At 48.8% G+C, this 16,978-nt stretch overlaps 1 long non-coding RNA gene across 1 annotated transcript; it reads right to left on the bottom strand.

Moving 5' to 3' along the window:
- Positions 1-8,593: 8,593 nt before the first annotated feature.
- LOC131819564 (uncharacterized) lies at positions 8,594-16,847 on the bottom strand. The gene is made up of 3 exons (XR_009349239.1): positions 15,136-16,847; positions 11,041-11,219; positions 8,594-10,135 (listed from the first exon to the last, which is right to left on the bottom strand). It is a non-coding gene; the product is annotated as an uncharacterized LOC131819564 (long non-coding RNA).
- Between the last annotated feature and the right edge of the window lie 131 nt (positions 16,848-16,978).

Raw genomic sequence — 16,978 nt, 5'->3', positions numbered from 1 at the left:
TATTCAGCAAGAAATGTATTACCTTCTCGTTCCAGACCCTTCAGTAGCTCCGTACACCAGTTAGGGTGGAAGTCCTTCCAGTGGCCTCCAAGGTCCCGCTCCATCCCCTCCCCCGCTCCCCTGTGCTGCCTCAGAGCCACACTGGCCTGGCTGCGAGGACCACCCAGCATGCTCTCCCCTTGGAGCCCGTACCTTTGCCCAGGACTCTCCCAAATCTCCTGCTTCCCCTCCTGCGGGTCCCTGCTCAAATATCGGGCCATCAGAGAAAACTTCCTGGAGCAGAAGCCCCTTCCTTAGCTTCGTCGGGCGCTGAGTGCTCACCACCACTCCCGATTCCGTGTTCATGCTTGTCCCCATCTCTGCCTGCTAGCACAGAAATTCTGTAAGAACAGAGTCAGTGTTTGGCCAACTGCTATCCCCCCCATGCCTCGGGGAGGGCCCGCCACAGGACAGAGGCTCCCGATGGATTTGTCAGCTTAATAAGTGAATACCCAATACTATTCCAGGGGCTGAGGATATAGCAACAAACAAGACAGATAATCCTGGGGCACTCAGTCAGTTGGGCGTCTGCCTTTAGTTCAGGTCATGATCCCAGGTCCTGGGATCGAGCCCCACACTGGGCTTCCTGCTCTGTGGGGGGCCTGCTTCTCCCTCTGCCTCTCGCTCCCCTACTTGTGTGCTCGCTCTCTCTCTCTCTGTCAAATAAATGATGGACTATTTGGGGAATGGGGGACACAATCCCTAGTCCCTGAAGCTTACTTGCTAAAGAGGAAAACAGATATTAATTAAATTACATACTTATCTATGAAATGGGGTGGGCATAAAAGAAAAATAGGAAAGAAAATAAGAAATGAGAAAAACAAATCTACCCAAACTAGATCAGAGGGAAAGGACTCGTCCCCAAGAATTTCATCTAGGATACGTTAGAGAAAAACCCTGTCATTTCAAAACATCTATCACTTCTCTGCAATGATGAGGGTGGACACCCAAAGACTTCACAGAACACTTTGGTGGGTTATTAAGGGGGGAAGTGGAGATCTCCAAATGCAAACAGTATCCGTGGTTCATGAGCCTTAGTGTACAAATACCTAAAATTTAAAATATAAATAAAATAAAATAAATAAAATAAAAATTAAAACAAACTTAAAATAAATATAAAAATAAAATAATAAAAATAAATAAAATTAAATTAAAATTAAAAATTAAATGAAATAAAAATTCGAACTGCCAATGCGTCTGAGAATGCCAGGACTTACCACTAGGGGGCCTTGGTTTTCTGCTGACGCTGCTTCTGTCTGCCGCTTAGGGTCACTCCTGAACTTCCCTGCCAACCGGCTCTGTCATGCCCCAGGGGCTTGACCAGAGGGGTTTCCAGCCGCTCCTACACACTATATCAGAACCGGACCAACCCTGGTAACCCCTTAGGTCCTTCCATTTAGCCTAGGTCACCTACCCTTGCTCTTGGCAAGTGCCTTCTCAAGGGCACTTAGTGGTTTCTCCTGCCCATAGTCTCCAGGCTAGACTCAGTCCATCAAAAAGGCTCCAGTAACATTGAACTTCAGAAGGGAAGGAATTGTATTCTTCATATTCCCCCTTTTTCTCCCAACATGCTCCTTGAGTTCTATGCAGGTTTTCCTAGCTACTTGCTAGTGAAAGCTAAGCGTGCCAAGACAAGGCGTATCGAAATGGCAGCCTGGGCCCTCGGCTCAGGTTAGGATCCCTGGGTCCTGGGAGAGAGCCCCTAGTTGGGCTCCGACCTCAGCAGGGAATCTGCTTCTCCCTCTCCCTCTGCTCCTCCCCCACCTCCCACTCATGCTCCCCCCGCCCCCGCGACATGCACTCTCTCTTTCTCTAATAAATAAAATAATTTTTTTTTAAAGGGCAGCCTCAAAGTCCATTACACCCTCAGGCAAGGCAGTAGATGACAACTCAACCTACTTACATCGTGGAGGGAGAGAGTCCCCAAGCAGCATTTCTCTCTCAAAAATGTAGAACCTTACCCCCTATCCCCATCTAGTCCTATTTCGGGGTGGAAATGTGGGGGATATTTCCAGTTCTTTACTGGCAGTTGAGGAGAGGAGAATGTTCATCAACCCAGCCTTGGTTTTTGGAGAAAGAGGGCAATGGAGAACTTCAGGAGTTTTCATCTGGAACCAAACAAGGGGAGAAACATATGGTGGTTCCAGAGGCCGGGAGTGTACAGGGACAGTTGAATAAGCAGTCTGTGTAATCAACAATACCGTAGTGTACACTTGAGATTTACTAAGGGAGCCTATGTTAGGTGTTCTCACCACACACACACACACACACACACATGGTGTGAGACAACACATACATTAGCTTGTGGTGACCATTTCACACTGTACACCTATCTCAAAACACCAAGTTATACAACCTTAAGCATATACGGTTTTTATTTGTCAAGGATACCTCAATAAAGACAAGAAGAAGAATAAAAAGAAGTAGGCTGGTCACGGCCTGACTCGGGAGACCATGAGCCCCAACTTGGAAATCCTCAGAAAGATCAAGGAGGGGCTGTCCTTAATATATGGTTGCCCTTAATATATGGGAAGGGGGCTCTTTTGATATTAGAGGGAAACAGAGGGTGCCTCCAGAAGGTGGAGGCTTTGGGGTTATATATATATATGAGTTGGCTCAGACAAGGACATATAACCCAAGCGAAGCCGCTCCTGGCCTTTTATTACACCTATCCTAACACAAAAGTGTTCTCTTTTCATTAGATTTTTCTAAGTCTGTGTCATGCAAGGCTGGACCTGGCCACCACGTGGGGAGATTCTGTCCAAGCATGAATATGCTCATAAATCCATTTGAGTCTGGTGACTGTAGCCTGCAAATAAAGGAGTTCTAACCGATATCCAGAGAAATTTACTCCACAAGACCCCTGAAACACCCGTATCTGCCTTACAGATACAGTCCTGACCAACAAATGACCTTGATCACGAGAGGCCACTGAGCCCTTCCAGGGGATGGACGCTCATTTCTGAAGCCGAGATTACCAGAGTATTCACTAGCTGCCATTTGGCCCAAAACAACAGAAAACCCAACTCAAAGTCGCTGATGTGAAAACAAAGAAGTAAAGGTCCCTAAATGGAACCAACTTCAGGTGAAGCTTAATGCAAAGGCTTCAGCTGTGACACCAGGATAGGTTTCTTTCCCCAACTGCTCTATTTCTTCCGGGAAGACTCATTCCTGGACTTCGCACCTCTCTCCTCCGGGCGCAGAGTGGCTGCCAGCCACCACAACCTCCATCCTCTCCAGAACGACGCCCAGCGGGAAAGAGCGTGAGAGTCCGGGTCCCAGGCAGGGTGTCCTGGTTGGTGCGTTCCCGGTGTGTGCTTGATTCTGATTGGATGCTGTCCCCGTCGCTGATCCAATCACATGGACAGGGCAATGCGGTTCTCTGATTGGCCGAGGCCTTGTCACGCGCTTCCCTCCCCCCTGCTGGGAGCGGAGCCCCACCCAAAGTAATTGCATTTGACAGTGGTTTGGGGGGGTGAGGTGGGAGGTGCAGAGGGGGAGGGAGGCCCCATGCCTCGCTGAATCCCAGGACCCCAAGATCATGACCTGAGCCGAAGACAGCCTCTTAACTGACTGAGTCACCCAGGCGCCCCTGAAAACTTCCTGAATTTGATGGAAAACATGGGTGTGTCCATCCAAGAATCTTATTGAATATTATTTTTCGCTATTTATTATTATATTAGCTGAGCCATGTAGGAAATTAGGATTACCTTTCCTTTCCGCACGACCTTTTATTTTCTAAGCGTAGGGAATTTCCTTTTCTTATTTGTGTGGAATCAGCCATGTACTTACTATGAATCCAACCCCAATCTCTTGTTTCTCGAGAGGTTTGGTTTGATTAAATGGTTTCCAGATTTAATCTTCTAGGAAAGGGTTAGAGGGACGCCCCTCTTACCCCCGTTCCAAGATGAGCCCACGAATCTTCGGACCTCTTGCAGGATTGTCCCAGGGTCTGTCCCCTCTCATCATTTCCAGGAAAAGTCTCTCTCCCTCCTTTCTACTGGAGCGCCTACTCCTGTATTGAATAACGTTTCTCAAACTTGATTGACTCTTTCGTTTTGGTGGATCACATTCTCCCATAGCCCAATAAAGTAAATTTTTAAAGATCTTCCAAATGCATAGTATGGGATATTGCCAGATTTCTTTCTAAAAGACCGATTAAGAGTTTGTCTCTCCATCAGCAAAAATGACAGTGTGTGTCCCCTAAAACCAAGCAGACATTCCTCGTTGCCTACCGCTCAGAATAAAGTGCTAATTCATCCGAACTTTGACTTGCTCTTTGGATTTTGCCATTTTTCTTTTGCTGTCTGTACGGGCTGGTTCATTTATGTGCCGGGTTTGCACATGGAAATCATCCTTTAACTTAGCTTGGGTACCTTTCCCATAATCTTCCCTCTTGAGTTTAACATAGATTCATCTGGAAGACTTTCGCTGGCCTCTGGGCTTCTTTTCTGGATTTGAAAATTATCCCCAGGGACGCCTGGGTGGCTCAGTTGGTTGAGCAACTGCCTTCGGCTCGGGTCATGATCCCAGCGTCCTGGGATCGAGTCCCGCATCGGGCTCCTTGCTCAGCAGGGAGCCTGCTTCTCCCTCAGCCTCTGTCTGCCATTCTGTCTGCCTGTACTCGCTCGCTCTCCCTCTCTCTCTGAAGAATAAATAAAATCTTAAAAAAAAAAAAAAAAAAAAAGAAAATTATCCCCAATCTGTAGATTTTTTTTTTAAGATTTTATTTATTTATTTGACAGAGAGAGATCACAAGCAGGCAGAGAGGCAGGCTGAGAGAGAGGAGGAAGCAGGCTCCCTGCTGAGCAGAGAGCCCAATGTGGGGCTCGATCCCAGGATCCTGGGATCATGACCGGAGCGGAAGGCAGAGGCTTAACCCACTGAGCCACCCAGGTGCCCCCCCAATCCGTAGATTTTAAGTATAGTTCCCTAAGTGTTCTCCTAAGACTTTCATGAAGGGTTCATTCATCTTTTTTTTTTTTTTTTTAAGATTCTGTTTATTTATTTGACAAAGAGAGAGAGAGTGCACAAGCAGGGGAAATGGTAGGCAGAGGGAGAAGCAGGATCCCCGCCCAGCAAGAAAGGAGCCTGATGCAGGACTCGATCCCAGGACCCTGGGTTCATGACCTGAACCGAAGGCAGACGCTTAACAGACTGAGCCACCCAGGCGTCCCAAGTTCTAATTCATCTTTAACCTACTTTTTGCTGGAATGAGGTACTGATCCAATTTTATTTATTTCTTCCAATGGACAGCCGGTTGTGTTGGCCCCAGTTACTAAGTAAACTGGCCTCTTCTGACCGAATTGAATTTCCGATTTTGTTATGATTTTGACTCCCATAAGATAACGGGTTCCATTTCTGGGCTGTTTATTTAGTTGCCATGGTTGTAGATTTGTGGCATTTTGCGTGTGCAATGTCGTGTAGAGTGATCGGATTTTTTTGAAGGCCCCGTTGGTATTTTGGTTGGAATGACACATGGGGACATACGTGCTTTTCTGATGTTTTTAACTTGCCCCCGGTCCTGATGTGAGCGCTTCTTTATCCTTCAACACCGTTTTCTCCTCGTGGAGCTTCTACCCCTTCTCCGTTAGATGTGTTCCCCTAATAATAGAAATGTGGATGAAATCTTTTCCTTTTTCTTTTTTTTTTTTAAGATTTTATTTATTTGTTTGACAGAGAGAGAGAGAGAGAGAGAGATCACAAGTAGGCAGAGAGGCCGGCAGAGAGAGGGGGAAGCAGGCTCCTGCTGAGCAGAGAGCCCGATTCAGGGCTCCATCCCAGGACCCTGGAATCATGACCTGAACAGAAGGCAGAGGCTTTAACCCACTGAGCCACCCAGGCGCCCTCTTTTCCTTTTTCTATTTCTAGCCAACGATCTCTTACAATATCAAGCTGCCTTATCTCTTCTTTCTCAGTAGTGAGCATTTCATTGCTTTTTTTTTTTATCCCGGTGTCTTTTGACTGAACCTCCAAAAACTGTTTTGTTTTGATTCTAAGGGAAATGGCTTTTGTATCTAACATGGTGTTTGGTGTTAGTTTGGTCGAAGAACCTTTATGATACTTAAGTAGTTTCTTCTTTTTTTTTTTTAAGATTTTATTTGTTTATTTGACAGAGAGAGAGAGAGAGTGAGCACAAGTAGGGGGAGCAGCAGGGCAGAGGGAGAGGCAGAAGCAGGCTCCCTGTTGAGCAAGGAGCCCTGACATGGGGCTCGATCCCAGGACCCTGAGACCATGACCTGAGCTGAAGGCAGACACTTAATTGACTGAGCTCCCCAGGGGCCCCTTTGTAGTAGATTTTCTTAAAAGAAAGCAATTGAATTTTTTCAGCATCCATTGATATGATCCCAATGTTACTCTCTTTCAGTGTAACGTAAAGAATTATGTTGATGAATTACTCAATATGGAACCTGTCTTGCATTCTTGAGATAAGCTCTATTTGCTCAAACTATGGTATTCTTTTGATATTGGATTTAACCAACTGAGCTACCGAGGCACCCCCCTAATAAATAAATACTCTTAAAAAAAATAAGAATAGGGGCACCTGGGTGGCTCAGTCAGTTAAGCATCTGCCTTTGGCTCAGCTCATGATTTGGGGTCCTGGGATCAAGCCCCGCACCAGGCTCTCTGCTCAGCAGGGAGTCTGCTTCTCCCTCTCCCACTCCCCCTGCTCAGGCTCTCCATCTCTTTCTCTCTCAAATAAATAAATAAAATCTTTTAAAAAATAAAATAAAGTGGAGGGCTTCTATCTTTTTCTATGTCTTGGAATGGTTTAAGTAACACTAGAATTACCTTTGCTTTTGTCAGTTTAAATTTTCGGAAGATCAGCTAAATTCTTCTTTGAAATCATCAAGGCCTGGTGCCTTTATAAATAAGTTGATGCACACATGAAAGGTATGGCGCACCACTACCAGCAAACCCGCCATGTAACAGAAATGTAAGTTATTACTTGTCTGGGTCACCGAGGTTCAGCTTGGCTAAAAGGGAGTGGGGGGCTCCCCACTGCGTTCTCCTAGTGGCGGTGCCGCAGCCGGTCGGACTGGCTGGAAAGTTACTTGGGAGTTGGTGGACCCTGCGGTGTGATTTCTGGTTTCTCTCCTCCCTTCCGTTCTTCTCTGTGATAACCCCATACCTGCTTTGAAGTCCTGCCATTTTGTTAACAGGACAAGGCTAGGTAGCCAACAGAGAGGGATTCTGGGCAGAGAAGGACACTTAAAGGTTTGAAACCTACCCCTGCCCTGGGCAACTTGGACATCCGTGTGGGGCTGGTTTCTTGGCTGTGAAACAGATTTGTGTGAGGTTTAAAAAAGATGAAGGGTGCACAGAGTCTGCACATATTCCACAAAAGTGTCTGCTCCTTACCTACCCCCAGCAGCCCCCGCCGACTCCTGGCAGAAGAGGGCTATGCTTCGTTGAGTGGGCACGGGGGAGCCACAGCAGGTCCTTGAGGTGGGGAGTCACTAACATCCAAGAAAGCACGACAGGAAGGGTTTAGCGCCAGGAGGTGGATTTAATTAGCCTAATGTTACAGGAGAGGAAACTGAGGCCCAGAGAGGGGAAGACCCTTGCCCAAGATCACGCAGCTACAAAGCAACAGTGCTGGTATCTGAACCCGGGTCTTTCTGACTCCAGGCCGCTCGGCACAGGGCCTATCCATTCCCCAACCCTGGAATCTGGGAGACACCCCCAGCCCTCCACAGCCCACTGTGCAACCGGCCTCTTGGGAGGGATGAGCATCTCCCCCGGCGCCCTAGAACCTTCCGTACCTGCCCCCGCATGAGTCACTCACCGGAGCCAGAATGAAAGAACCCACCTCCTGGGAGAGTTCTCTGTGTGAGTGCATTTCAGGTTCCTGTCTTAGTCACCACTTCTCTTGGTTCCCACCCCTCCCCCCATCCCCGACTGCTGGGAGCCTCCATGTCCCCTGCCAGACCCACCTGTGCCACCCCCACCGGGCTCCGGTCCTCACTGTGGTGAGGTTTTGGTGGGGCTGGTGAGGCTGAATCCTGAGATGTGGGCAGGGTGACTGGGGGGGCAGTGGGCCCCGTAACCACCACTGGCTTCCCTTAGCCTAAGTGAAAGCCGCGAACTCGGCAGGTGGACAGTCGCGGTGTTAGTAAGAGCTGGCATCTCCAGAGCGCTGACTTCAGCCAGGCCCTGCTCAGAGCCCTTTGTGTCTACTAAGACATGTAAACCTCCTCAAAGCCCATGAGACACCGGTGTCCCTATTTAATAGCTGAGCAATCAAGACTCAGAGAGGGGAAGGGGCTTGCCCCAGGTCACAGAGCCAGCAAAGGACAGAGCAGGGTGTCCCACTCAGGCAGCTGGACTGTCACCACAATGGGCATTCCAGCACCGACATTGTCTCAAGGGCTGGGCAAGTCTGAGTCCCTGCACTGGGCCCGGTCCTGCACCTTGAGCCCAGCCCAGCCAGAGCCCCTGAGAAGGGCCAGCAGGGGCCAGTCCTCTGGGGAAAGGCACCAGCTCTCCCCATCCTGGGGTGAACTCTGGGCCAGGATATGTGTAGCCTCCCTGGCTTGCCAGGTTGGTCAGCCTCTGGGCCTTTGTGGGTGGTTTCCTTTGCTTGGAACACCCTCCTCTCCATGGACCAATCCCCTGTCCCATACAACTCAAGGCAGCAGCACCTCCTCTGGGAAACCCTTCTGGTTATGCACCCTCCCAGAACTGCACACTTCCCTAGATTTGGGAGTCCCAAATCTGCCACTTCCTTGCTGTGACCTTAGGCAAATTACTGAATCTCTCTAAGCCTCACTTTACTCATGCGACAAAATGGGGCCAATGATACCTTGAGGGGTTTTTGCGAGGAGGAAGAGATAAGCCTGGCTGATAACAGGGCAGGGCCCACAGCAGTCACTCAGTCCCCGGGCTCATCTCCCAGCACTGATTTGTGTAACCCGGGCTGTAACCATTGGTGTCTGTCTCTCCCTCTGGACCACGTGTTCTGCGAGAGCAGAAGTGGTGTTCTGTTTCCACACTCAGGCCGGATCCCAGCGCATGGCCTGCCCTGCGGGAAATCTCAACCCTTATCCTACGTATTGGCTGAACAGCCCGGGGTCCAGCTTCCCACTCGCGCTCGGTGCTGAGAACTGAGAGTTGCTCCTTCCTGGATATGTGACCTCGGACAAATCTTTTTTTTTTTTTTTTTAAAGATTTTATTTATTTATTTGACAGAGAGAGAGATCACAAGCAGGCAGAGAGAGAGAAGGGGAAGCAGGCTCCCCCCGAAGCAGAGAGCCCAATGGGGGGCTGGATCCCAGGACCCTGGGATCATGACCTGCGCCGAAGGCAGAGGCTTAACCCACTGAGCCACCCAGGCGCCCCAAATCATTTTTTTTTAAAAGATTTTACTTATTTATCTATTTGACAGAGAGAGGGACAGGGAGAGAGGAACACGAGCAGGGGGAGTGGGAGAGGGAGAAGCAGGCTCCCCACCGAGCAGGGAGCCAATACGATGCATGAGGGGCTCCATCCGAGGACCCCAGGATCATGACCTGTGCCGACTGAGCCACCCAGGTGCTCCAGGCGAGCCGTTTAAATTAACCTCTCTGCCGCTCCTTGCCCTTGCTGGCCAAGTGCGGAGGACACTAGTCCTGCCTCCAAGGGCTCTTGGGAGGATTAACGGAACTGCTGCTTAGAAGGCACTTAGGACCGAGCCCACCCACTGCAGGTAAAGGAGTGTTGTTGAAGTGTTGTTGAAATGTTGCACGTTTCGGCCTGTTCCGTGAACACTCGGCCAGCTCTCACTTCCCGCCCCAGGGACCTGGGGTCAAGGTCCCGACGAGCGCCTCTCCCCGGTCTCTTCCTTCATGCCACCCCTGGTGTTTCGCAAGGCCCCACTCTCAGCGGCGCCCGCGCCTCACCTTCCAGCATCTGAGGACAAGGGTCCCGTGTATGGAGCCAGGAGGGCGGTCCCCACAATCCGAGAGCAGAAGACCGTGGAACCTTGTCCTCCTGCTGAACACCAGTGTCTTGACTCTGCCTCCCCAAGCCTCTGAAGATACCATCGAGCTGGGTTTGGGGAAATGCGGTCCAAACTGGTGAGGTTTCGGTCGTGTCGAAGACTGAGTCCCAGCCACTAGAGAACATGGTGTCATTCAAGGCTTGCCTGTGGGCTGGCCTATGGACCCCAGGCCCTTGGGGCCACTGAGGGGTGAGTAGGAGCCCCCTAGAGTGACAAGACCGGTCGGTGGTGGGGAGGGGGCGGCTGGGGCTGAGCTGAGCTTGGGGCTGCTTTGGCCCCATCCCCCACCCCCTGCCACCTGCCCCGCGGCTGGGTGACAGGAGTGCTGTGGTTTCTCTTGCAGCTTCAAGGCTTCTCCGTGCTCGCTCTGCTCTGGCTCCCCAGGCCTCCTGCTTGAGGCCCAGTTGGGCGCCAGCCCACAACTCCAAGGTCACGTCACCCCTGAGAAGAGGGAGCCTCTCCCTGGTGGCAGGCGCCAGCCAGCCATTCCCCCAAGTTACCTTCCGGGTCCCCACCGGAGCCTGCAAAGACTTCTGGAAGGCTTCTTCACTATGCAGCGGATGTGGGATACCCCTGCCTCCCCCCGCGAGCAAGTGCTTTCCCGTTCACTCTCTGCCCCGTCCCCTTCATGCCCGTGGGTGGGCTTGTTGGATGAGCCACAGGACATGGGTTAACCTGGAATTTTGGACACCCAACGAATCGTGTTTGGGGATAACTAGTATGTCCCATATATTGGATCTGGGATTTTTATTTGCCAAATCTGGCGGAGTGACTAGGAGCCCGGACAAAGCCAGCGGCAGGGAGGGACACCGGTCCCCCTTTCCCTCAACAACACCAAACCCCTTGGGGACCTTTGTCTCTGCACTTCCTTCCGCGCCCTCCCCTCACGGACGGACCCCCAGGAGAGGTACGGAGGAAGACCTCCGCCAGCTCCAACGTCCGGTCTGCGTGGCCGTCCCAGCGCACGGCGGTTCGGCTCCTCGCACCCGCCTCCCCGCCCCAGGCCCTTCTGCTCACACCTGGCACAACGCTTTGAACTGGCGGTTTGGGCTCTGCGTCTCCATTCCCAGCTGCTTTTGGGGGGGATGGTAGAAAGCAGAACACGTGTTTTGATGTCTCGAGTGAAGAGGCCACCACAGATCAACGCTCCAGGCCAATCTTCGGCACGCACATCCTCTGCTTCACGTCCCGGTACAAGCTGCCCATTATACAGATAAGAATACTGAGGCCCAGAGAGGTAGAGGCCTCCGCCCCCCACCCCACACAGCTGGGGACTGACAGACTGGGGGTCTCTTTTCTTTGTTTTTTTTTTTTTCAAAGATGTTATTTATTTATTTGACAGACAGAGATCACCCGTAGGCAGAGAGGCAGGCAGAGAGAGAGAAAGGGAAGCAGACTCGCTGCCAAGCAGAGAGCCCGATGCGGGGCTCGATCCCAGGACCCTGGGATCATGACTTGAGCCAAAAGCAAAGGCTTAACCCATTGAGCCCCCCAGGCGCCCCATGGGGGTCTCTTTTCAACCCCCAGGACGCCCAGAGAGGGCCCCTGCCTCCTCGGAGACCTGGCTTCCCTGCAGTGGCTAGGCAAGCCCTGGAGAAGGGGCTGAGCTGTGAAGGTCCCCGTTCCCCCCGGGTCCCCTAGGCCTTTTCGAAGGGGACCTGGCGCTGAAGCCGCCTGGTGAAGCCTCATCCCACACCCCCACATCCCCCCGACACACCCCCACCCCACCCACCCCCGTCCCGCAGCTGGGGCTCTGTGACGTTTCCTCTCTGAGGATCGGCCACAGCCGTGCTGGGCTTGGGGAGAGGGAGGAAGAGGAGGCCCTTCGCACTCAAGGGAACCCAAAGTCTGACTGCTCAAGGCAGCCAGACCCGAAGGCGTGGGGCTCAGGAATGGGAAGACCCCTTTCAGAATCAGTCAGTTGGGCGCCAAGGCCCCGGGCAAGTCACTTCTCAGCGCCAAGACTCCATGTCTTCGTCCAAAACTGGGGTTAACAATACTTCCTAGAGCACAGGGCTGATGGAAGGATTCAAAATGGCCTTCAGAGCTCCTGGCCGGCTCAGTCTGTGGAGCCTGCCTGCCTTGATCCCAGGGTTGTGAGTTCAAGCCCAATGTTGGGCACAGAGCTTACTTAAAAAAATAAAATAAGGGCCCATGGGTGGCTCAGTGGGCTGAGCCTCTGCCTTCAGCTTGGGTCATGTTCTCAGGGTCCTGGGATGGAGCCCCGCATCGAGCTCTCTGCTCGGCAGGGAGCCTGCTTCCCTCTCTCTCTCTCTCTGCCTGCCTCTCTGCCTACTTGTGATTTCTCTCTCTGTCAAATAAAAAAAATAATAAATCTTAAAAAAAAAAAAAAAGAAATAAAATAAGGGTCACCTGGGTGGCTCAGTCAATTAAGCATCAGACTCCTGATTTTGGTTCAGGTCATGATCTCAGGGTCACGAGATTGAGCCCTTCGCTGGGTGTGGAGCCTGCTTAAGATCCTCTCTCTCCCTTTCCCTCTGCCCCTTCCTGCCCTCCCCGCAATGAAAAGTGAAACAAGAAAGTATTTTTTTTTAATGGCTTTAAATAATAGAAATAAATGGTTAACACTTAGGATGTATTATATACCAGACATTGTTCTAGGCACTGTTCTAGGCACTTTACATAACACATTAAATTACTTAATCCTCTCAATGACCCTAAGAAGTAGGACTATTATTTATTATTTATTATTTATTTATTTATTTATTTATTTATTGTTATTTTGCGGTCTCCCTGCTGAAGCAGAGAGCTCGATGCGGGACTTGATTCCAGGACCCTGGGATCATGACCTGAGCCAAAAGCAGAGGCTTTAACCCACTGAGCCAGCCAGGCGCCCTGAGGTAGATACTATTATTGTCCCCACTTTACAGATGAAGAAACTGAGGCAGAGAGTTGAAGTCGCTTGCTGCTGGAGTCAGTAATTCGAACTGAGGACTCAAAGGTCCAAGCTGCTAACAACTACAACTTCTGTGTAAAACAGCGTAGAAGTAGTCCTCCAGGTCCAAGACCACCAGCAGAAACGGCCCATGAAGAGAAAGGTGCTATAGAACAGAGCAGAAAATCCAAAAACAGGTCAGGGGAATTTTGAGGATGTGACACCATTTCAGATGAGTACAGAAAACACAGATTAGTCACTAAATGGCGCTGGGGACCAGGTTTTACCACCTGAAAAAAATAATAATAGTAAGTGAAAGGCTGCTCCGTGCCTCCCCCCTTACGCCAAGGACAAATTACATTGGAGACTTAAATGGAAACAATAAACCACTATGTAAAAATTTAAAAAACAAAAACAAAACAAAAATACTTCTCGTAGCAAAAGGCCGGGTGATATAAACAGCAGTCGAGAACTAACACAGGGAGAGGGGGCTTGCTCTGTGATGATTCACCAAGCTGCACACGTCGGATCTGGTACTTGGCTGTGCATGTCACACTGCAGAGGTCTTTGTGTTTGTTCTGATCTGTTTGTTCATTTTTATAAAAAGGGCCAAACTGGGAAAGTGACAAACCGGGAAAATATATTCGCTCCCTCGAATAACAAAGAGTTAATTTTCCTAATATGTAAAGCGTTCCTAGAAATAAACAAGAAAAAACTACCTGGAAAAAAAAAAAAGTGACAGTATATACAGATGGATCGCAGAAAAAAATACGATGACTTTTAAACACACAAAGAGATGTTCGTCTTTTCTTCATGAAAAGAGAAATGCAAATTAAAATGCAGCTAGATGCCTGACAGTTTGGCAAAAAGTTAGAGTTCAATAGCGCTCTGAGTTGGCAAGGATGTGGGGAGACAGGCGCTGTCGGATTATTGCTTGTGGGGGTGACAGCCCGCCCCCTCCCCCGAAGGGGAATTTGGAAATATCTATCACAATCCCACATGCTTGTTCACTTTGACCCAGTGACTCCACTTCTAGGGATTCGTTATATAGAGATACTCCCACGTATGGTTAAATGGCTTGTGTATAAGGTTGTTCACTGTGGCTTTTTTTTTTTTTTTTTGGCAAATTATTGAAAACTGTCTAAAATGTCCATCCCTGTGGAGGGACAGGGTCACAGGGTGATGGACATTAATGAGGGCACGGGATGGAATGAGCACTTGTTGTATGCAGCTGATGAATCTGAAACTAATAATACACTCTGTGTTAATTAATTGAATTTAAATAAATTGAAAAAATAAAATTACAAATCAATCGATCAATCAATCAATCAATTAAATGTCCACCCCTGGAGAATTCAGGAAGGAACACCCATATCATGGCGAACCATGCAGCTGTAGAACGGAATGGCCCCCGGGGAGGCCGTGAAGCTGGCTCGTCTCCCTAGACTGCTCGCCTCACAGGACACTGTGTCCACAGGCCCTCTGCTCTCACATGGCTGATCTGTATACCCTGACCATTTTCTGGAATATTCTTATTTGAACAAAATCAACATATGACAGTTTTCCAACAAGCGGGAATAAAGCTTCTGGGAAACAGAGCATCTTTTTCTAATTTGTACAAAGACCCTGATGCCTCTCTCCAGTCTTTTTTTTTTTTTTTTTTTTTTGTAACCTCCACACTCAACATGGGGCTCGAACTCACAACCTCAAATCAAGAGCTGCCTGTACCACTGACTGAGCCAGCCAGACACCTTCCTCCTCCAGTCTTTTTTATTTTTTTTTAACACCCAAGAGAATTAGACTATTATTTTGCCTGAGCTGCTGTAGTCATGTCTTCGTTACTTACAACCAAATTTAATTCTAATTGATAGAGCAACTAATTTTTTTAAAAATTATAAATAGAGGGTCATTTGCGTGGCTCGATCAGTTAAGCATCTGACTCTTGATCTCAGGTCATGAGATCGAGCCCTGAGTTGGGCTCCACATTGAGCATAGAGCCTGCTTAAGATTCTCTCTCCCTCTCCCTCTGCCCCCCACCCGACACACACACTCTCTCTTTTTTAAGATTTTATTTTTTAATAAGATTTCATTTATTTATTTGACAGAGAGAGAGAGCACAAGCAGGGGAGCAGCAGGCAGAGGGAGAGGAAGAAGCAGACACCCTGCTGAGCAGGAAACCCAATGCAGGACTCGATCCCAGGACTGGATCATGACCTACCTGAGCCAAAGGCAGGTGCTTAACCCACTGAGCCACCCAGGTGCCCCTCACAGCCTCTCTCTAAAAAAAAAAAAAAAAAAATTTTAAATAGGAAAAAATCCATCTTAAATTTATATGGACTCTCAAGACACCACAAATACCCAAAATTATCTTGAAAAAGAAGGAGAAATAAGTCTCACACTTCCTGATTTCAAAACTCATTACAGGGGCACTTGGGTGGCTCAGTGGGTTAAGCCTCTGCCTTCAGCTCGGGTCATGATCCCAGGGTCCTGGGATCAGGCCCCGAATCGGGAATCTCTGCTCAGCAGGGACCCTGCTTCCTCCTCTCTCTGCCTCTCTGCCTACTTGTGATCTCTGTCTGTCAAATAAATAAATAAATAAATCTTAAAAAAAAAAAAAAAACTCATTACAAAGCTACCATAATCAAAACAGTGTGGTACTGGCATAAAGACAGACATAGAGACCAAAGGAATAGAATAGAGAGTCCGGGGGCGCCTGGGTGGCTCAGTGGGTTAAAGCCTCTGCTTTCGGCTCAGGTCATGATCTCAGGGTCCTGGGATCGAGCCCCGCATCGGGCTCTCTGCTCCTCGGAGAGCCTGCTTCCTCCTCTCTCTCTATCTGCCTCTCTGCCTGCTTGTGATCTCTGTCTGTCAAATAAATAAATAAATCTTTAAAAAAAAAAAAATAGAGAGTCCCGAAATAAGCCTTCACATACATGGTCACATGACCTCCACCAAGGGTGCCAAGACTACTCAATGGGGAAAGGGCAGTCTTTTCTACAAATGGTGTCGGGAAAATTGGATATCCACATGCAAAAAAATAAAATAAAATAAAATGAGAGAGAGTTGGGACCTTACTTAACACCATACAAAATTGAACTTGAAATGGATTAAGATCAAATAAAAGATCTAAAACTATAAAATTCTGGGGTGGGGGTCAAAAACAGGAAAGAAGCTTCATGATACTGGATGCACAATGATTCTTGGTTACGATGCAAAAGGGTCAGTAACAAAGCAAAATTAAGTACGTGGGACCACATCAAATGTCAAAGCTTCTGCATATCAGAGAACAAAATCAATGGAGTGAAAAGGCAACTCACAAATGGAAGAAAATATCCACTGATCATATATCTGAAATGGCGTTAATGTCCAGAATATATATAAAGAGTTCCTACAAGCCAACAACAAAACACCAAAAAACTAAGATTTTTAAAATGGGCAAAAAATTAGAAGAGACATGTCTCTAAAGACAATATACAAATGGCCAACGTGCACATAAAAAGATGTTCAGGGGCGTCTGGGGGGCTCGGTTGGTTGAGCATCCGGCTCTTGATTTCGGTTTAGGTCATGATCTCAGGGTTGTGAGATGGAGCCCTGCGTCAGGCTCCGCACTTAGCGCAGAGACTGCTTGAGATTCCCTCTCTCCCCCTCTTCCTCTGGCTCTTACCTAACCATCGGCATGCTAAGTAAGTAAGTAAATAAATAAATAAAATATTTTTTAAAAAAAAGATCATCAACGTCATTCATTAGGCCACTGCAGATTAAATAATAAAATATCGCCACATATACATTAAGATGACTACTATAAGTAAGTAGAAAGGAATAAGGGTTGGCACGGATTCAGGGGACTTGGAACCCTTCTGCCCTGCTGGGGGGGGGGGGGTAAAATGGGGCAGCCACTACAGAAAATAGTGTGCCGTTCTTTTAAAAAAAAAAAAAAAAAAGAGGGTGCCTGGGTGGCTCAGTGGGTTAAGCCACTGCCTTCGGCTCAGGTCATGATCTCAGGGTCCTGGGATCGAGTCCCGCATCGGGCTCTCTGCTCAGCAGGGAGCCTGTTTCCTCCT

The sequence above is a fragment of the Mustela lutreola genome, chromosome 17 (genome assembly GCF_030435805.1).
Source record: "Mustela lutreola isolate mMusLut2 chromosome 17, mMusLut2.pri, whole genome shotgun sequence".
NCBI classification, from domain to species: Eukaryota; Metazoa; Chordata; class Mammalia; order Carnivora; family Mustelidae; genus Mustela; species Mustela lutreola.
Note: the sequence above shows the minus strand (reverse complement) of the source record. Positions and strands in the feature narration are given on the sequence as shown.